Source organism: Leopardus geoffroyi, chromosome A1, assembly GCF_018350155.1.
Source record: "Leopardus geoffroyi isolate Oge1 chromosome A1, O.geoffroyi_Oge1_pat1.0, whole genome shotgun sequence".
Taxonomy (NCBI): Eukaryota; Metazoa; Chordata; class Mammalia; order Carnivora; family Felidae; genus Leopardus; species Leopardus geoffroyi.
Window position 1 is genome coordinate 44,060,343 of NC_059326.1, and position 20,741 is coordinate 44,081,083.

At 36.9% G+C, this 20,741-nt stretch overlaps 1 pseudogene; it reads right to left on the reverse strand.

Annotated features, from left to right (window-relative positions):
• Positions 1–13,807: 13,807 nt before the first annotated feature.
• LOC123582431 lies at positions 13,808–15,928 on the reverse strand (annotated as a pseudogene).
• Positions 15,929–20,741: the final 4,813 nt, after the last annotated feature.

Sequence of the window (20,741 nt, forward strand, 5' to 3'; positions counted from 1 at the left end):
CTGTTATTAAATCACTCTGAATGAATGAGCACTGATGGTAAGAGTTATGCGGTCTCTCCCCCTGAAGCATACATTGCAATTCAAGGCAAGGTAATGTGTTTCTTAGCATTCCTTTGCTCTGCGGCTCTTTTCAGATTTCCATTGATGTGCAAAATAGAAGAAGAAATAGAGAATCTTATATTTGTCTTTCACAAACATGCTGCTCTTATTGTTTTGAATATGGAATTTTAGCTTTGAAAAATGGGCAAAGAAAGAAGTATAAAGATTGAAGTGGAATTTTAAAATAGCTAATGGTTTTACAGTACCATTGTGAAAACTCTAGGTGCAAAAGATCATTTCAGCTAAAATGTGAATATACAAGTGAAAGAGCTAGAAGAATATAGGGGGGCAGGAATGAGAGCAATTTAGATGCGATAATAAGGATGCCAATGAGTAATTTACTGAAAATTTCATTTTAGGGATTCATTAGCATGATGTATGAAAGCATTGATCTGATGTCTGTTTGTAGTAAGCAATGTTAAAGCCCAACACATCTATAGTGAATAACTGTACCTAACATAATCACCAGATTTTATAAAAAGAGGTTATCCAAAAGGTTAAATTACTTGGTTAATTTCATATAGTTATTGACAGAAATGAGAATAGAGTATATATTTTCTGACATATTTAAGATGATCCATATTAGGACACTATGGAAAAGTGGCATGGTATATAGCAAAAATAGCAATTTCATAGTTAATTTCTATGTAACAACAATCATCATCATCATCATCATCATCTAACTAGGAATTCCAATCGCAATAATAATAAATTGTATGTAAGTTTACAATTACTAGACAACTAAAAATATGTATTTGTAAACCCAGATGTTTTAGGTTTGAGAGATTAAGCACAGTTCTCATTATGGTTACTGTATATACTGTAAACTAGAGTGAATTTTCCTAAGGACTAAATTTCCAGAAGGCTTTACTTACACCAAATTCCACTATCCAATACTATAATTAAAATAATAATAATAATAATAATAATAATAATAATAATATAATAATATTACCTTAAAAACTTTACCTACTTATTATTACATAAAATGCACTCATGGTAAATAAATTAATGTTAGAAAATACTTATTTCCCTCATATATGTCTTCCTCTGTATCTTATTGATATGTTATACTGATTTAAGCAAGAAATTGAAATGGATTGGACAGAGATAGAGAAAAAATAAGAATTATATACAAAGTTCTGTGTTTGAAAACTAGGGAATAAGAGTTTTGTCAAAACTAGGAGACAGCATATAGGAAGAAAAAATATCACTTTATTCTATATTTCCAGAAGGTCCTGCTCAAACATTAGGTAAGTGCCTTTTGATACCTTCTCCAACAACCACTCATTCATCCATCCACCCAATCATCCAAATTCACTGAGAATTGAGCATTTATATGTTGTTTCTGCCAATCAATTTAATAGTGTGTAAATATTTGATGTTTAAGTTTATCATATCAAGATTGTTTATCAATCTTTATATGGTTTAAAATGTGGCATTTTGAAGAACAAATATTGTTAAAATGTCTATATGACCCAAAGTCTAACATTTAATGCAATCCCTACCAAATACCACCAGCATTTTTCACAGAGCTACAGAAAACAATCTTAAAATTTGCATGGAACCACGAAAGACCCCAAAAAGCCAAAGCTATCTGAAAAACAGAAGCAAAGCTGGAGGCATCACAATTCCAGGCTTTGAGTTATTTCACAAAGTTGTAGTGATCAAGACAGTATGGTACTGGCACAAAAACTGACACATAGATCAATGGAACAGAATGGAAGATACAGAAATGGACCCACAGCTATATGGTCAACTAAGCTTCGACAAAGCAGAAAAGAATATCCATTGGAAAAAAGGAAGTTTCTTAGACAGTGTTTGGAAAACTGGGAAGCAACATGCAGAAGATGAAACTGGAACACATTCTTACATCATACACAAAAGTAAATTCAAAATAGTTGAAAAACCTAAATGTGAGAAAGGAAACCATAAAAATCCAAGAGAAGAACATAGAACAGTGAAGGAAACAGTGCACAGTGAAGGAAACAATGAAATGAAATTTAAAGGCAATGAAACAATGAAATTTAAAGGCAACCGACATAATGGGAGAAGATATTTGCAAATGACATGTCTGATAAAGGGTTAATATCCAAAATCTGCCAAGAACTTACCAAACTCAACATCCTCAAAACAAAGAATCCAGTTTAAGAAATGGGCAAAAGACATAAATAGACATTTTTCCAAAGAAGACATCCAGATGACTAACAGACACTGAAAAGATGCTCAACGTCACTCATCATCGGGGAAATACAAGTCAAAACTACAATGAGATTCCACCTCATGCCTGTGAGAACATCTAAAATTAACAACACAGGAAACAACAGATGTTGGTGAGGATTCAGAGAAAGAGAAACCTTCCACTGTTGGTGGGAATGCAAATTGGTGCAGCTACTGTGGAAAACAGTATGCAGATTCCTCAAAAAGTTAAAAACAACTACCCAATGACCCAGCAATGGCACTAATAGGTATTTACTCAAGGGATACAAAAATACTGATTTGAAGAAACACATCCACCCTGATGCTTATAGCAGCACTATCAACAATAGCCACATTATGGAAAGATCCCAAATGTCCATGGACTGATGAATGGATAAAGAAGAACTGGTATATACATACAATGAAATATTACTCAGCCATCAAAAAGAATGAAATCTTGCCATTTGAAACAAAGTGGAGGGAGCTTTGCTTATCATGCTAAGCAAAGTAAGTCAGTCAGAAAAAAACAAACATAAGATTTCATTCATATGTGCAACTTAAGAAACAAAACAGATGAACATAGAGGGGTAAAGAGAGAGGCAAACCATAAAACAGACTCTTAACTATAGAGAACAAACTGAGAGTTGCTGGAGGGAAGGTGGGTGGGGGAAGGATTAAATGTGTGATAGGTATTAAGGAGGGTACTTGTGATGAGCACTAAATTCCACTCCTGAAACTAATACTATACTGTATTAACAAAATGGAATTTAAATAAAAACAAGAAATGTGGTATTTTGATATTGCAAACACTCCTTTTACATTTCCATGTGGCTTCACTTATATAGAAATATACTAACATAAGGGATCCAGAGGTTCCATTTAGGATCCTTCCAGGTCTTGGCTCATCTCTCTCTTCATCTGGCTGTTCATCAGTATCCTTTCTCCTATCCTTTAATAAACTGGTATATGTAAGTGTTTCCCTGAGTTCTGTGAGCCACTGTGGAAAATTAATTGAACCTGTGAAGGGATGACTTTAAGTGTGTTTGAAAAATAATGGCAAAAAACACAAAAGTGTATCTTTTATTTACACAAAAATAAAAATATAATTTATACTTTTTTTGGTTTTTTAGAGTTTTAATTTAAATTCTAATTAGTTTACATATGACTATCAACTTAAGATTTTAAAAGTATGGTATTTTTAAGTTGAATCACTATGGTGCACATTTGAAAGATACCATTTATTTTTTTTTAAATCTGAAATCAACAGTCATCAAGGTCATTTTATTGTAGTTAAAGAAAGTGCTGCATGACTATCTAGATTTCTTAAACCAAACACAATATGGAGTATATGCTCATATACACTCATTGGTACCACTTCAAGGTATTATGAATAATTTAAAAAATACGACTTTTATAAAACTATAATTTCCATGCTCTCTTTTCATAGTTTTGATATTTTTCCCTAATAAATCATTAAATGAATAGAATTTAGCACACTGAAACAAGATCAATTATCATTTATTTTTCATTGTTCATTATATCCCTCATGTTAAAATAGGAGGCTAAGAAGACAGAATTCTGCAGAGACCATAGCTAATACAAACTGCATGAAAATTGCATTCCAACAAATTAATAAACTTTGTCACATAACTACATTTTTAAAAATCAAAATTAAAATAAAAAAAAATGAAAACATAGACCAAGCCTGAAAATCCCTCTTGAAAAGCCATGTAAGCAAAACTAAATCTAGTTTATTTCATGAACAAAAGCAAAACTTAGGTTATTTCTTATAAATGCCTCTGATAATCATAAAAGATATTTAAGTCATCTTCCTAAAATGGCATGAAGTAATCACTTCTAAGCAATTATCTGCTGTCTGGAAATCCCCACTGTAATAACCAATCATTGTAAAGGTTAAACAACTCCTGCATTTACTTTATGAGCGATCCTGTAACATCATACCTCTGAGCTTCATAAAGTATTGGGAGAGAAAGCTCCCAGCATGCACATTATTTCTTACATGCACAGTAAACTCATTAAGTACTATTTTACTAATCTGATTTTAATTTTTACTGTTTTGGGATTTTCAGCAGTTTTCATTCTGTCCTATTCAGGTTGCAATTATTAATGGTGATAGTGGTGGTGTCTGTGTCAAGGTTATGAACTGTTTACAATACAATGTTTCTAATGAATCAATCCAAAATAAGATGCATTCTTATTTCTTGACATATCCTTCCTCCCTTCTAAACATGAATATCTGTAGAATTCATAGAAGTAGAAAAAGAAACTAATGTTGTCTAAATATACGTATATATATGCATTTACATGTGTATAGATTTACATCCATATATATATTTAAATATAACTTCTATTCAAACTTCTTAGAACAGTTTATTTCCTCTTTAAGGATTTTCTCATTTTCTTCAAAGAAATGGTTTTATTTTTTTCTAAGTAACTATTGTTTCAAACTCAAATGTAGGTGTGAAAATTTTAATGGTTCTATGCAGTTACCATAGACTTTTACAGCATTTGTGAGAACTATTTACTAATAAACTTGTAAACCACAACTATGCTCTTAATATAGATCAATTCATCACATATGAAATAAACAAATGAGATGAAGAATATTAGTTTTGTCTACTCATTTGTTACTTAATTTTAAAAGATAAAATCTAATGAGAGTAAATGAGTGGTAACTAGTTGCTTAAATTATTAAGCGTAATGAAGAAAAAGTAGGCCTATATATTTAATAATGCTTAGAAAAAAGTATCTAGCTATAATTTAATAAAAAATAAGTTTTATATTTGTAAAGCAAGCAAATTGAGGTGTTACATTTAATAAAAGAGATATGTTTTAAACGTAGTATTTGTGAAAAATTTGTTTATAATGAGATAATGTATAAATGAATGAAAACTAAGAAATTATAATCATATCAAGCAAATTACTGTAAAACATTCAAACCTGGAAATTTATTTAAAGTCAATAAAATAGCTATCAAAGACCTCTGAATAACATCCTCAATAGTTTTATAATTGATTTTTTTTAATGAAAATTCCTTAAAAGTTAAAAGTTAGGATTAGCTTATCACCATATATACCTGGTTGTTTTAAAAGATTATGCCTACACTTTGTTTTTTTGCCTCATTATTGGGCTATTTTGTTTTAAAACATAAATTGACAATACAAATGTTTTGAAACAAATACAGCTCGGTGATGAGTTAGGTCATAGACAATGATTTCTTCAACAACTGCTAAAAGAAAAAGTTTAAAAACACTACGTTCAAATTGAATGATATCTTTGTTCTTTCAGTTAAATAGTACTGTCTTCCTTTTTGAAAAATTTATTTTTAATCACAAATTATAGTTAAAAACAATGTTTTGGGGGAACATAAACTGATTGAGCCTTATTTGTTATTGAAATGACAGTATGTAATAGGCTAAATTGTATCCCCCCAAAGACTGATTTCGTGCCCCTTAGGATCTGTGAACATTACTTGATATGGTAAAATGTGTGATTAAATTAAGGGATTTTTTCTTTTTTTTTAATAAGCTTCAAGCCCAATGCAGAGCCCAACCAGGGCCTTGAATTCATGACCCTGAGATCAAGAGTCGGTCGCTTAACTGCCTGGGTCACCCAGATGCCCCTAAATTAAGGATTTTAAGAGAAGGAAACTTATCCTGGATTATCAGTTGGGCCCTAGATCCAATTTCTAGACAAGTGTCATTAAACAAGTGAAACAGGGAGATGAGACTGATACAAAAGAGAAGGCAACGTGAAGATAGTGGCAGAGATGGCATAAATGTAGACACAAAATAAGGAACACTCATACAGGAAGCTGAGAGAGACAGGAAATACTCCCCTTCCAAAGTCTCAGGAGGAGAATAGTACTGTCCAAACTTTGGTTTTGGACTTTTGGCCTCCAGATTGTGAGAAAATAAATTTCTATTATTTTAAGTAGCAAATTTTTGATAATTCCTTACACCAGCCTAAGAAACTAACACAGAAAGAAAACTTGCATTTTAGCTAGCTGATAGTTTGAAATTAAATAGTATTGTGGTTTTTAAAATTTATGAAAGGGTTTGAAAGGATTGTAAGATGGAAGACCAGTGGTGGTATAATTAGGGTATTAAGTTAGCCAGTCTACTGACAAAATGAGAAAGAAAATTATTATTAATTAGCACAAATTAAATCATTTTGTCTCTAGGTTTTACACTTGATCTAGAAGTTTTCAAGTATGCATATTTGACAATAGAACTAACCTGCTTCCAAGCAGTAACATGAAAACTAAGGCTTTAAAGTTTAAGCATTCAAGAAGTGATTAAAAAAATTGAATTGATATCAGGAATGAGACATTTTTCTTAATAGCGTCTTATGAATTTCATGTTGCAGATGTGGCCTCAAGTGTTTACAGTATGTTTCTTACTTGTTTGTGTCAGTAACTCCAAATATTTGCCAGTTTTTCATGAATTCCAGGGCAAGGATTACTTTTAATGCCTCTCTTCGTTAAAATTTCTTTCTACTTCTTTGGCAAACTTAAATATGGTGGTTTAAAATCAGGTGGTTAATAGGATGCTCTTGCATTTTCACCATGTTTGTAATCGCACCAGTATACACATGGGTTTTTGAAGCTGGTCAAGGTCTGAATATTAAGAATGAAGAAAGATCCACTCACTTTTATACAAGGCTGTTGAACAGTCTGAACATGACTCAGTGAGACAGGTCAATCTTCCCTGGTATTTATTTCTCCTTGAGTCCCGTTCACTTCATTTGTCAGGCTTGTCTCAATGGAATTAAGTCCCATTCATTTTCAATAGGTTGATATTGCTTTTCACTGATGGTCATCCAGAACTTTTTCTATCTGCTGTGTACTATAGGCTCACCTGTATTCATCTTATAATTTTTAAAAAATCTTTCGAAGCATGAGCAAGGAAAAAGTACTAGAATTTTCCATGGTCTGGCTCCTTCTTTATTTTTATTCAACGATGTGAGATAGGGTAAGTGAATTCAGGATTTCAAAACATACATACAATATATGATGTCTAGACACTGCTGTGTGAGTAAAGGAAATTTCAGAGCACAAACACTGGCTTGTCTTGTGACAGGTAACCTACCTACAGACTGACAGTACATAGAACTCCCATCCTGTAACTTAATACGCTGAGCAATAAGGCAGAGAACAATAGTGTCTGTTGTTTTTGTATCTCCTCCAAGAAAGGTTTGTAGTGTCACTCTGGCTTCATAATATTATTATTAACAATTTTTCAAATGTACCACTTTAATAGAAATCATGGGGCATTTTATTTTTGAAGACTTTATCCCAATATATTTTTTTTCCATTTTGTTCTCCACAGCATTTATTTATGTACTGATTGACTTACTCATTTCTCAATAGGTGCATCATAAAAATTATCACTTGTAGATAAAATATTAAACATTTTAATGTAAACGTATCTTTAATTTTCCCAAGAAATAACTTTTCTTCATTCTTATGCTGTTGTCTTGGCTTGATTGCTTATAATTTCTTGCCTGGAATAATGTTATTAGTGTAATTAGAAAATATTCTACATACCTCTGCTCTTGCACTTAATCTGAAATTGCCTACAGAATTAACTCAGATTATCTAAAAACAAAGGCAACACTATAATCAATTTTTAAAAAATCCTTGTGATTTCACCAATGTCACCAAAATAAAACCTCAAATTATTTGAAGGAAAGTCCAGCCCATTTTATCATGTGGTACATACTTAATGGGAGAGGAAGAAGCAAAATTACCTGTGTTCACAAGTGATGTGATCTTATATGTAGAAAACTCTAACTTCCACAAAATAATTGTTAGAATGAATAAACAAATTCAGCAAAGTAGGAGGATACAGAGGAACACACAAAAATCGCTTTAATTTTTTTATACTCTCATCATGAACAATGTAAGAAGAAAATGAAGAACACATTTTATTTACAATAGTGTTAAAAAGAATAAAATACTTAGGAATTAACTGAGGCGGTGAAAGCTGTATATAATTGTGGTGGTATTTTTTTCTTACCCATGCTGTCAATCTCTGTCTTTCGACTGGCATACATAGATCAGGTACATTTAAGGTAATTAATTATTTATTGGTGACACTTAGGTCTGCTATTTTATTATTTATTTATTTTTCTTGGGTTTCTTGTTTCTGTTTCTCTTTTCTTGCCTTACTGAAGGTTACCTGAATATTTTTTTAGGATTCAGTCTTGTTTTATTTATAGTGTTTTGAACATATCAGTTTTTATACTTTTGTAGTGGTTGGTCTGCTTTATATACTATTCGTACACAACTTATATCAGTCTACGGGTGCAAACATTTTACCCAAATTTGAAAACCAAAGTTGTCTCTAAATGAGACCAGTGATGTTTCACAGGCCATGAGAACCTCCATTTTTGCCTTGATGCTAATGTTCTAATCTGGGAAAAACTCATGTGTTACAGTACAAATGTTCATATACTCCTCATAAAACATTAATTATTTACTCCACAGGTTTTTATTCTTTGATTTTTAGTATAAGGAATCCCCTACATGCTACTTACATGCCAAATTTTGTCATACATTTACACAAAATATGAACACAGAAATATGCCTATATTTGCTTTATGGTAATCCTTTTGGAACAAATATTATAATTCTTAAATATATTCTCTCATGTTTTCAAAAACATTCCTGGGATATTTCAAGATATTAGTTGAAAATGTGGTTACTTTAAGTCATCTTCTTAAAAACAACAGAATTTCCATTGAAATAAATATTCTTTACTTTTGTTGCTTTCTATATAGTGCAGACTTCAAAATCACAAATGACATAAAGGTTTGCTGATATGTGTTTTAAAGACATGAAGATTTTACAGTTATGGAAAATTTCTTTAATATATTTTTACTGTATTAAATTAAATTAAATTAAATGCAATGGTGAATATATAAATTAAAAAAAAAACAGTTTACAAATTGTAAAAAGTTGACAAACAGTATAAAATCCAGAGACACAATCAAGGAATGTTTAGATAACTTACCGACCCTATTAATAATTCTTTCTTTTCTACATAAGATTCATTAGCTTCTAATTCTGATAATAAAAAATTCTCCAGCAAAACCATACTCAGATATCACCTCACGCCAGTCAGAGTGGCCAAAATGAACAAATCAGGAGACGCTGGAGAGGATGTGGATAAACGGGAACCCTCTTGCACTGTTGGTAGGGATGCAAACTGGTACAGCCACTCTGGAAAATAGTGTGGAGGTTCCTCAGAAAATTAAAAATAGACCTACCCTATGACCCAGCAGTAGCACTGCTAGGAATTTATCCAAGGGATACAGGAGTACTGAGGCATAGGGGCACTTGTACCCCAATGTTTATAGCAGCACTCTCAACAATAGCCAAATTGTGGAAAGAGCCTAAATGTCCATCAACTGATGAATGGATAAAGAAATTGTGGTTTATATACACAATGGAATACTACGTGGCAATGAGAAGAAATGAAATATGGCCTTTTGTAGCAACGTGGATGGAACTGGAGAGTGTGATGCTAAGTGAAATAAGCCATACAGAGAAAGACAGATACCATATGGTTTCACTCTTATGTGGATCCTGAGAAACTTAACAGAAACCCATGGGGGAGGGGAAGAAAAAAAAAAAAAAGAGGTTAGAGTGGGAGAGAGCCAAAGCATAAGAGACTGTTACAAACTGAGAACAAACTGAGGGTTGATGGGGGGTGGGAGGGAGGGGAGGGTGGGTGATGGGTATTGAGGAAGGCACCTTTTGGGATGAGCATTGGGTGTTGTATGGAAACCAATTTGACAATAAATTTCAAAAAATAAATAAATAAATAAAATTAAAAAAAAAATTCTCCAGCAATAATCACCACTGTGTGTATAGAAATTACATTGATCAGTTTTTCAATGGTTTTAGACAACTGTTATTTGGGGGAAAAGTTTACAAACATACAAACAACTACAGCAATAGATTGTAAACAATTATTAAATATTTTCATTCTGACATTCAGTGTATGATGAGTTATCACAATGAAATAAATGCTCTGTGCCATTCACTTCCTGCCTTCATCAATGGGATATTTCTGGATAAGGACGTATGGGGACTCCTAGAGGTACACAGCCTCCTCAGTACAGCCCTCTCCTGTGCCAACAACATCAGTGTTCATCTATATATGCGTTTAAATGTACTTCGAAAGTTGAGTAGTATGAGGAATAGGGCATAGCAGGAGGCCGGAAGAGGAAGAAAACTGATCCCTAGCAAAACCTGACTGGGGAGAAGGTATTTAAGCCCAAAGCCTTGTTTTGGAGATAAAAGGGCACAGATCCATCAGAAGAGAAGAAAGTCAAAAAGAACTTTTATCCATTCAGTTCTTAGGGGTCACCTGGGCCCAACCCCCACCTTCTCTCTTTCCAACTTGCTGTAAACTATAGAGACTCCATGGAGTCTTGAAATTTAGGACCAAATACTAAGGTACAGCAGAACTTCCCGGTGGTGTGGTGGCATCAGTAAGCTGTCAATCAGTCACAGGACAGGCAGGACACAGACCCCCTCCTCTGGCCATAAGCAGCTTCTGCTGTTTATTCCAGCATGCCATTTAAGCATTACCCTTCTCCCTGAAGGAACGTATTGGGAACAGCCTCGCGCTCTACAGTTGCCCTTTTGACATTCTTAATTTTTAAACATAGGGCTCTGCAAATTATGCAGCTGGTCTTGAGTATTGACCAAGAAAATGGGGGCCAAGGGAGAAAAACAGACATTCAAAGATCAATCAGAACCTTGGAACAATACAGCAGGAGACAGTGCTCAACTGGGCCGCAGGGCGGAGGGGGAAATAAAATTAAGTAAACAGAAGGTTGAAAAAAACAAAACGAAAATGAATACCTGCTACCAGTTACTCCAAAGTGCCCTTTGCCACCATGTAATGTTTCAAGTAAAACAGCTCAGAGAAAGGTGAGCTGGATGCAGAGGCAGCAAACATGACTCCAAACAGGGAGGAGTCAGGTGTGACTATGGGGACCTGCAGAGGAACAGGGTTTGGCCACTGAGCCTCATGAGCTGCTGACCCAGCCACATATCTGACTGCAGTCAACCAGACCACCTGTTCAACCACGGGACCTCAGGTTTTTGTTTAGTGTCATAGGGGCAAATTTTCGAAGTCTGCATTTTTGCTTTACTGGCAAAACCAGAAAATTCACAGTTTCAGGTTATGTATAAAGACAGCACAGCGTCCACGATGCCCTCTGTTAAGGAAAAGGGTTTCTCCAGCACACTGATCCATTCTCAGCTGCCTGGCTATGTTCCCGTGGGCACCTCCTCTCTCAAATATGACTATTCAAAAATCGGTCCTCACCAACTGCCTGGGAGCGACCCCTCGGGCTTGAAAATTTAGCAGATCTGTGACAGTAGTCTACACATTTTCCTTCTTGAATCTCTAATGGTCAGTGTGGGGAAGAAAGGGGGAAGCCAGTCAGAGATGAAAAGTCTCAGCATTGCTTTCCTGACAAGAATGTCCCAAGGGAGCCTTTAACAAGGCGGGTGTAGAAGGTGGAATGTGGCCCCTTACACAAATCCTCCCATGTAATATTCACCCCACCAGAAAGCCAAGCACCTCAACTCGGAGCCTTTATTAATTTAGGGCTGCGGGACAGGCACCAGGTTCAATGGGGGCAGAGCTTTGCTTTGCCCATATGTCTTGGTATAGCTTTCCAAGTTTGGGAAGGATCAATCACAGGAAGGAATGGGGATGAAAGGCCAGGAATTCAAACTTATAAAAAACTTTCTAGAACTTACATCCATTACCCAAAGGGTTCTCTGCATTTATCCTGCAAGAGACTGGAGACAAAGTAAAGAATTTTCTTATTTAAACACTTGACACTAATTCTAGCCCCTGCTTTCCAAATCTCTGGTCAGAACTGTCCCCTGGAATATGACTCCTTGCTGGGAGAAACACATTTTCCTGAAGTCACTTATCCAAAAGAGATGCTGGGTGATACATATACAAAAGCCAAAATAAATATTAATGTACAAAAAGCTTTGTGAATTCATTAAAACCACTTGCTTGTGAAACAGCCCCGAGATCCTGCTGAGTCCCACCAAGGGCAGTGTTAAGCCCAAGGCCAGGGGACTCCCAGAGCTCAGCTAAACGGGGTGAGGTAGTGTGTTACTGAGGTGCCATCCTGTGAATATGTGGGATCTGAGGGCCCTCTCCCTCAAATCTTCTTTGGGGGAGACCCCCTCAAAAATCAAATAAGAACGTAGCCAACCAGCCCCAAGGACTGGGTTCGAGAATTCCCCTGCCACCCAGGGAGGGCCTGAACCAGCTGCTGTCCAATAGTGCCTCCTGGTGGGGGCCGAATGACAGATCAGGATAAATTCCAGCAGGTCAAAGGTGAACTGCCAAAACTCATGCCCAATTAGCACAAAATAAGTAACAGCTTATCTTACTGGGACAGACAAAACACACATCCCTCTACGTGCTACCAGTTACTTGGGTCTCTTTAATTCTGAAGGGCTCACAGTCCACCACTCTCCTACCTCATAGGGTCTTCTCATCTACACTATGGACCAAACACACTCCCAGGTGGGAGAGTAGATGTAAATGAGGGCAAGGCTGCTGCTGTCAGAGACATCCCCACCGCTCCGGCAGGACACTCAAGGTCAATGGAGATAGCTAGATGCCAGGTGACTGACTATATCAAAGTGGTTCCCTGTCCTTTTTACCACACAGGGAAGGCCCGACCTTCTGAGCCATGACTCCATAAAATTAAGTTTCTTTGGAACTAAGGAGACAAGAAGAACCTCCCTTCCTGTCCATCGAGGGGCTGTAGGGTGCCTCTTCTGGCTGGCAAGGATTCATCCCAAAGCTTTTTACCTAAACAGTAAGTTTGTTCTGAGTTTGGATTTAGCTGTCAAAAGACTTTACTGTCCAATCAGCAGATTAGAGCTTTGGAACAAGCAGGCACCTCCAGCCCATCTGCCTTTTCCCAGATGAGCGCTGGGCCTGCAGTCTGAGGTGAGCTGCCCTGCTGACTAGTCTTTTCTGAATGACTGCATTCCCAAAATTCTGTCTCATAGCTGGTGTCCCAGTTGGAAATCTGGAAACAATACCCACAGTGAAAAACTCTCTCTTACCTCCTTTATTCAGGGAGGCTGTTGGTTGGATTCATAGCAGCATAAAACCTATCAGTTAACTTAAACTTGAGAGGTTGGGGGAGGTGATCTAGTTAAAGCCAACTGCCTGACAAGATCCCCAAACCAGCCCCAAAAGAACAAAAAAACACAGCCCTTGATGGGCAAGAACAGGTAAGGAGGTAAACATGATAGGGCCTCTGCTTCTAAAAACAGTAACAGACCATGGCGCTATTTCTTCTTTTTTCTTCCTTACACATAAGACAGAACAGAATTCCTAAGAAGACAAAATTAAAACTTCAGTTGAAGAGGGAACACCAGCCATTAGAAAATCAGAGCTCCTGTGGCTGTGCTGGGATCCAGTCAGCTGTCCAGGTTCTTTTCTGCCTCTTGGCAATGGATAAGGTACAAGAAGATCTGCTCAACGGTGAAGTCAAGCAAGAGGCTGCCTTTGTTCCTACCAACATGCTTGCTCATGAGGTTAAGGGTGGAGCTTTCAGGGCCACACAAGCAGCAGTACATGGGGGCCCCTGTGTGTGTTCCCAGGTGGTCCTTGATGGTTGCATGGCCTTGGAAGGACTTGTGGCACTCTGTATACCGGTACAACCTTTTGTCTGTGTGGATCCACCGGAGGTCGTTGAACTCACTTGTGTGTGTAAACCTTTTGCCACAAAAGGTGGCAGCTGCACTTGCTGTTCTCAGGCTAGCCCTGCAAAGCCAGCTCCTTACTCAGGAACTCCTCCACTGGCAGCTTCCACTTCTGGACTGCTGGGTGCCATAGCTCCAAACCAGGCCATTCATCAAGGCCAGTGTTGTATTTGTGCTGCTGACATGGTAGCCATACACAGCCTCCCACTCAAATCCCTGGTTGCACAAGTGGCAGTGGAAAAGTGTGTCTTCCAGGCTTTGGTGCACAGCTATGTGCTTCTTTAGGAGATGCCAATCCACAAAGCTTTCCACACAGACAGAGCAGGAGAGAACTAAAATGCCGAGATGGAAGAGTGTGTGCCATATGAGGCTGCACAGGTTAAGGTAGTGCTGGTCACAGGTACTGCAGGCCTGGCCCTTTCAAATTTAGAGTGTCGAGGATGTGGCCCCGGACCACGTGGAAATCTTTGGCCGGTGCCTTCCCTTCCCACAGGCAGCACATTTCAACTCTTAGAGGCTACCCCTGAAGGCAAACCCAGATTCCCAGTCAGGGAATCATTGGGGTAGACAGCAATGTTGTCCTCAAATGTTTCATGCCATCAGTGAAGGATCAGCTGCCACTTAGTTTCACACATGTTGCAATGAACTTAGTTTCACACATGTTGCAAGAGAAGAAGAAAATACCAATGTGGGACAGAACATAGGTCACTTGGGAGCTTTGGTCCTAGCAGTTGGTCTCACAGAACTTGTACTTGCCTGTCAGTCGGTCCAAGTGGTCCTGAGCATGCTATCACATCAATTGAATGTTGTGCTCTAGAACTTTCTTGCACACCTGGCAGGGCATGGCCTTATTCTCTCATAATCATTCTCTCCAAAAGTCAGCTCGTTGTCACTATCATCACTCAACTCAATCATCTCCTAAGCTATGCCTGTCTCTCCAGTGGGATCTTCAAACTGCAAATCATCATCCCCTGGGTCCTTTGGCTGGACCTCATCCATCTTCCCAAAGCTTGGCTCTTTGGAGTGGTTGTTATTGCTCACACAGGAGTTGGTTCCAGTGGTGACTATTTGCATTGTCAGGAGTGACTAAACTATTTTTACTGAAGTCTCCATTGCTCAGAACTTAGTATGGATGGCAGGAGCTGGTGCTGATTTGGGTGGCCATGCTGAGGGTACCTCTGACTGGCTGTGTCATACTAGGAGCAGACATGAGAGGAGAAAAAGCATCATGGTCATCTGTGTTTGGTAGCGGTGGCTGCTGCAGCAGACACAGGATATAGTTAGGGTCATTGGCAATATTTCTGTCTTCTTTATAACTTCCTCCACCATCACTAGGTAACACATAGTTCCTATTAGGAGCAGAGTGCTCCCCACCATCCAGAGTTCTTCAAGGGGACAGATGGGTTCTGCTGAGCTACAACTCTGGGTACCACTGGTGCTGGTCCAGCGCTTGGCTGCAGCAGTGCTCTCTAGGTCAGGAAAGGTGGAGTGACAGGCCCAGAAGAGGCCCTCCATACCCAGATACTCAGTTACCTCACAGATGACTCCAGTGTTGATCATGTCTGTCAAGAGCTCTGATGTGTGGACAAAGCCCAGACTCTTCTCAAAGTTGACAGGGGTGATGAAGTCCACCACCTAGGTCCTGGCAGCATCAAGCCCCAAATTCAGAGAAAGGTTCTGGAAGTATCCAGCTAGCACAGCTTAGTGGGTCAGGAAGAAGCCGACCACAACCACAATGGTGACGTCGCACATGATCTACCAGATCTGACACTCACTGAGTTCCTTCAACAGTCTGTTGGTGTGGCTGCTGCTTTGCAGTTTGATCCTCATGCCCATCTTGGCTCCTCTGAAGTTGCCCCCTTATCAGCATGGTTTGTAGGGTTCCCTTGGGCCTGAGCAACGTCGCTGCCGCCTCACACAAAAGCTGTCCCGCCCTGACCGGCCCGATTCGGCCAGAAGAGGGCGCCATTATATTCATTATTTCTTAAGTGATAACTATGTGTGACCGAAAGGCGTGCTGCAAATACGATCTCTCATCTTTTCTCCCTAGCACACTCATCTCTGGCCTGGATACTTGTAGGAGCTTCCTAACACATTTTCCAGCTTTGTCTCTCATTCTACTCCAAGCATATTTCTCTGTGGCTGCCACAGTAATCTTTCTTAAAAAATAAAATAATATGACTTGTTCAGTTAAGCCTATTGTTATCTTCTCCTAGCACTTAGAATCAAAATTCTTTTTACATGTTCTACAGGATCGTATATGACCCGAGTCTTATTTATCCTCACAGTGGCCCCTTTGACCATTCTTTCCTTTTGTTTAACATACTGTCATCACACTGGTCATTTTCCATTCTTTCTCAGCTTAGAGAATTTGGAGTTTCCCAAGCCTTGGAGTTGTTCTCTCCCCAGCCTTTCACAAAGCGTAAAATAAATAAATAAATAAATAAATAAGAAGAAGAACAAACAAAATAAAACAAACCACTTCATCTTTTACCATAAATGTCATCTCTTCAGAGATTATTTCTATGACCACCCCCTATAAGACACAGCTCTTCCCAAAGCTTCCTGTTACTCTCTATCATAATGACATAGTTGTTGCTTAAAGTATTATTAAATATTAACTACATATTAGGTATTCTTAATACTTGATAACTGTTATATTAATAGTAACTGTTTTTGTCTCCATGATTTTGTTCTCTGTTTTGAACCAGACCAACAAGACATTTGCACCACCTCTCTCAGATCTTTTTCTTGTGAATGATGTTATGTGTGAGTTGGAAAGAAGAAAATAAAAAGATCCTTACTGAAAATGGGATCTCAGATTTTGTTCTCTGGAAACTTAAGTTCCTTAAGAACTTTGTGAATAGAGAGCAGAGACAAATGAATGCCTCTGAGGAGAGAAAAGATTGAATAGGAGGATCGGTGATGATTTATTCTAGGTCTGATGGAGAATGGTGTTCCCATGACAGTAATACCCATATGCCAGTACCTTGCAAAGACCTGGGGCAGTGGTTTCAACTCCAGATAGATAGTTTCATGTTTTGGTTTGAAATGTTCTAGAAAAGACTGGTGAATGTTAGGATGCACATTAGCAGCAGCATATCAGAAAACCTCAAGGTATTACTGAGCATGGACGAGGAACACATCAAAGGAATCCATGATAGGATAAAGATGTGGCAATTATCCAGTCTTTTTATCACCACAGTTGTATTGTTGTAAAACCCTAGAGAAAAGAGCATGATCCGAATAATACATTAGTTTCAATTCCCTGCCCTCATTAGAAGATAGGACCTCAAAGTCAGTTTGAATATGATTTCAAAAAAAAAATGTCCTTTTGTTCTCATATCTGAATATTGTTGGGTAGGATTTACATGGAAAACCTAAGTATTTGCTCTTCTCGCTGTTGTTTATTATCCATGTGGTCAAGATTTACAACTGCTTGAATGAATGTTATGTACCCAACATCTAATAGACTTACTGATACAGAATAGGAACACAACATGTATTTTTGTTAATCAGTTAATGAAATGTGATCCAATTTGCACAGGAGAGAAAAGGAAAGCTCAATGAGATAAAATAACTTGGCCGAAATGGAACAGCTATTTAATACTCGAGCCTGATATTTGCTTATGAATCTTGAGCTGTTAGCCACTATGCGGAAACTTCCTCTGTATAAGGAAGAAAACAACCAAAAACTGGTAGTCCTGGCATCTAGCATTTCTAAAAACAATGCATCATGCAAATAGATAGAAAATGAGTTCAGATGAGTGTTCTGAGAGGACCGAGGAACTTAGAATATCATAAAACACATTTGGAGAGGTTAATCAGAGGTCAAGTTGTTTTTCTTTTTTCCCTGAAAAATGAAACTCTTAAGAAAATACTGGGGAATTTAGGTAGCATAAATCATGCAGCAAGTCGTACAGGGAGCAAATTTGTGGTTGTGGATTAGCTACTATTGTTTACACGGTTTGAGTTCAGCAGGAAAGCTAAGGAAGAATATTTGGGGGCTATAGTCATTTAAGAGTCACAGTGAAAATTAATTACCTTTCAGGCTCTCTATATTATTTTCTGTTTTTTTTTCTATACCTTCTGTATTTGTTTCTTTTATAATTAATATCAAGATTTATCAAACATATTTTATTTTTCAATCAATAAATTGCAGAATTACACTGCAACTATGCCTATCAGTTGATGCCTACAAAATAAATTTTACTGTATACAGTACAAAACCTTCCAGAAACTTCTGTTAGATTATTTCTTGATACACATTTTATTAGGTGTTAATTTTGCCATTGACAAATGAATATAAATTAACATTTTTCACCTTTAAACCTAAGTGCCTATAAGGATAAGCTAGAGCATCATTTTCTTCTGAGATCGCTTTATCACCTATTTGAATAGACATTATATTATAGTAAAAATAATTTTCCCAAGAAAAAGGAATTTTTCTTCCCAATGTTGAATAAGTCAATAATGATTAAAATAAAGTAGAAGGGCAAAACAAAAATCCAGCTTTTATAAAGCAACAAAGTAATGGCTGATAGTCTCAATAGGCAATAAGATGATCAAAAAGATTCAAAAACTGATGAATATATAGTATTTGACAGAATTGAAAATGCAAACTTTGCCATAGAACCAGATATCTGATATTGTTTCAGGAGGCAGGAACTAGCTCCTGCATCACGAGTCTATGCCACACAGGTAGGAGAGCTGTTCAAGTGATAAATGTGAAAAAAGACAGAAGTAGCACTTTCTTACAGATCCTAACAGGTGTAACCAAAAATTCTGAAAGAAGTTTAGTTTAAGAAGCAGTTTCAAATGTCTCCTACTGAGTGAGGAAACCTTTGTGGTTAGTAGATAATTGGTGACTGAAGTCCTGGGAGTAAAAAAAAGACTCAATAAACTTTGAGCTTCATGTGGACCCTTAAGTCCCGTTTGAGCCTCACCCAATTCCACAGAAAGGGTGCCAACTAAGTGCATGTCCTCTTAAAAAGCACATTCCAATTAATGCAGGTTTCCATATTTAGTGAGAACATGTAGAAGTTGAAAAAAACGAATCAAAATCATGCCATATTTGTGGTAATATGAGCTAAATGGACAAATTCTGTGAAATAAATTGCAATTTTTTAAACAAAACATCTCATTTAAAGAAAATCAAAATGGTGTTTAGTTAACTTTATCTGTTCTGGTTATATATGTAAAGTATAAAATGTTAAATAATGAACCTAAATTCTAAATAATCTACTAGGATGTTAACATGGAATCCAACACAAGAAAACCACAAATATCATATATACTCTTTCCATTGTATTATTTTCTTCACACACACACACACACATACACACACACACACCACATGAGCTCACACACACTTAAACAGATTGTCTGGACAATTAAATTAGCTGTTTATAATATCATTCAATTTTCAGTACCAAACTTTTTATTTACATATCATCAGTTTTCAACATATTTTTTCAGTTTAAGTACTGGCGACAAATCACAAGTATACTTTCATAAACCAGAGATTTCAATTAGGAGATCTAAATCTTCCTCACAATACAAATGCATTTTGCCATTCTTATATATAACGGAAATATTTACTTAAATTTACTAAGAAAAAGTCATTTTAATGGTATTGGTTAAATAATTATTTCATTAGTGAATTATTTAATTTTTAGCCAATTTCCAACATTCAAATTTTAAAGGAACACTTGAAGGAATAATTAAGATTTCCTTGTTGAGGAACCTTGTTAAGGTTTCCTTGTGGTTTCCTAATCAGCATGGCATTAGCTCATCAGATACTGATATCAATCAACTTAGTTTCTTTTCTGAATTGTTTTTTTAACTGTTTCATTAAATAAAATACTAATAAAGGTTAAATAACAACGGAACAGATCTTCACAGATTTATAATCAATGAAAGGCTGACATCACAATATATAAAGATCTTTAATAAATCAAAGGACATAATGAGGCATTACCAAAAGGAGGATATTCAAATGGTTAATAAACACATTAAAAGGTAGGCGCCTAGGGGCTCCTGGGTGGCTCATTTGGTTAAGTGTGCAACTTCAGCTCAGATCTCATGGTTTGTGAATTTGAGCCCCACATCGGACTCTGTGCTGACAACTCAGAACCTGGAGCCTGCTTCAGATTCTGAATTTTTAAACAGGTGGTGGGTACCTAAACAGTAACCAGATAAATGCAAAATAAAATTACCATGAAATATTGATGACTACCCATAGAGATTATGTATCTAAAAACCTAGAGATAGTTATAACTAAGTGTTGTGTGATGAAGTGTGTTCTCGTGTGTATATAAGAACCTGTAGGGGCGCCTGGGTGGCGCAGTCGGTTAGGTGTCCGACTTCAGCCAGGTCACGATCTCGCGGTCCGTGAGTTCGAGCCCCGCGTCAGGCTCTGGGATGATGGCTCTGAGCCTGGAGCCTGCTTCAGATTCTGTGTCTCCCTCTCTCTCTGCCCCTCCCCCTGTTCATGCTCTGTCTCTCTCTGTCCCAAAAATAAATAAACGTTGAAAAAAAAATTAAAAAAAAAAAAAAAAGAACCTGTATACATTTCTGGTAGAAGTCTAAATTGTTACAACTAACTTGAAAAACATCCTGACATTATCTACCAAGTAATGAAATTTGC